Source organism: Triticum dicoccoides, chromosome 2B (genome assembly GCF_002162155.2).
Source record: "Triticum dicoccoides isolate Atlit2015 ecotype Zavitan chromosome 2B, WEW_v2.0, whole genome shotgun sequence".
Lineage (NCBI taxonomy): Eukaryota > Viridiplantae > Streptophyta > Magnoliopsida > Poales > Poaceae > Triticum > Triticum dicoccoides.
This window is the reverse complement of record NC_041383.1, coordinates 9,199,456-9,201,694: the sequence shown is the minus strand read 5'-3', so window position 1 is coordinate 9,201,694 and position 2,239 is coordinate 9,199,456.

The following is a 2,239-nucleotide window of genomic DNA, read 5'->3' as shown; positions in this document are numbered from 1 at the left end:
ATCACAACTATTTTTTCTTCTATTTATTTCTGAGTAGTTTTTTATATAATTTTTTCTTTTCTGCTATATTTATTTTTTTCTTTTTATTTTTGAGTTGTAATAAGTCATGTAAAATAAGCATCTATGCTCATTTTTTAGTAAAGTTAATCACAACTATTTTTTCTTCTATTTATTTCTGAGTTGTAATAAGTCATTAAAAATAAGCATCTATGCTCATTTTTTTAGTAAAGTTAATCACAACTATTTTTTTATATTTATTTCTGAGTAGTTTTTTATATCATTTTTTTTCTTTTCTGCTATATTTTTTTATTTTATTTCTGAGTTATAATAAGTCATTAAAAATAAAAAAGAGGCTCAATGCTCATTAATTAGCTTCAAGCCTTTCGGAATAGTGTAAACTGCACTGCACATAGCTCCGTGCAGTCTACCCTAATCCTCAAGGCTTGAAGCTAAGCAACGTGCAGGTGAGCATTGAGCCTCTTCTTCATCGTCTCTGCACTCAGGGCTTATAAACCGCTGCGAGTGCCTCTCGCTTGGCGAGGTGGGACTAATTAAAAACAGCTGCAGAAAAATCAACTAAAAAACAGCTGCAGAAAATAAATAAGTAATTAGACGGGTGCATTGGTACCGGTTGGAGGAACCAACCGGTACCAATGCCCCTCTTTGGTCCCGGTTGGTGCCGCCAACCGGGACAAATGCCCATCTTTTGTCCCGATTGGAGGCACCAACCGGGACCAAAGGTCTTCGTTTCCCGCCCTTTGGGCTGCTGAAAAGAGGTCTTTGGTCCCGGTTGGTGGAACCAACCGGGACTAAAGGTTGCATTTGTCCCGGTTTGTAGCACGAACCGGGACAAAAGCCTTTGCTATATAAGGGCATGTACAATGGTGGCATATAGATACATATGTCCCATGATCAAAATTAATTTGAGGCATCTATATTTATTTTTCTCCCCAATGCAAGCTACAGCTAGTGGGCCTCATTAAGAAATGAAAATAAAGACTATTGAAGGAAATATGCCCTAGAGGCAATAATAAAGTTATTATTTATTTCCTTATTTCACGATAAATGTTTATTATTCATACTAGAATTGTATTAACCGGAAACATAATACATGTGTGAATACATAGACAAACATAGTGTCACTAGTATGCCTCTACTTGACTAGCTTGTTGATCAAAGATGGTTATGTTTCCTAACCATAGACATGTGTTGTCATTTGATTAATGGGATCACATCATTAGGAGAATGATGTGATTGACATGACCCATTCCGTTAGCCTAGCACTTGATTGTTTAGTATATTGCTATTGCTTTCTTCATGACTTATACATGTTCCTGTAACTATGAGATTATGCAACTCCCGTTTACCAGAGGAACACTTTGGGTGCTACCAAACGTCACAACGTAACTGGGTGACTATAAAGGAGTACTACATGTGTCTCCAAAGGTACATGTTGGGTTGGCGTATTTCGAGATTAGGTTTTGTCACTCCGATTGTCGGAAAGGTATCTCCGGGCCCTATCGGTAATGCACATCACTATAAGCCTTGCAAGCAATGTAGCTAATGAGTTAGTTACAGAATGATTCATTACGTAACGAGTAAAGAGACTTGCCGGTAACGATATTGAACTAGGTATTGGATACCGACGATCGAATCTCGGGCAAGTAACATACCGATGACAAAGGGAACAACGTATGTTGTTATGCGGTTTGACCGATAAAGATCTTCGTAGAATATGTAGGAGCCAATATGGGCATCCAGGTTCCGCTATTGGTTATTTACCGAGAATAGTTCTAGGTCATGTCTACATAGTTCTCGAACCCGTAGGGTCCGCACGCTTAACGTTACGATGACAGTTTTATTATGAGTTTATAAGTTTTGATGTACCGAAGTTTGTTCGGAGTCCCGGATGTGATAACGGACATGACGAAGAGTCTCGAAATGGTCGAGACATAAAGATTGATATATTGGAAGCCTATGTTTGGACATCGGAAGTGTTCTGGGTGAAATCGGCATTTTACCGGAGTACCGGGGGGGTTACCGGAACCCTCCTGGGGGTTATTGGGCCTTCATGGGCCCTAAGGGAGAAGAGGAGAGGAGGCAAGAGGTGGGCTGCGCCCCCTCCCCTCCCTAGTCCGAATAGGACAAGGAGAGGGGGACGGCGCCCCCCCTTCCTTCCCCTCTTCCTCCTCCTTCCCCCTTCTCCTACTCCAACTAGGAAAGAAGGGAGTCCTACTCC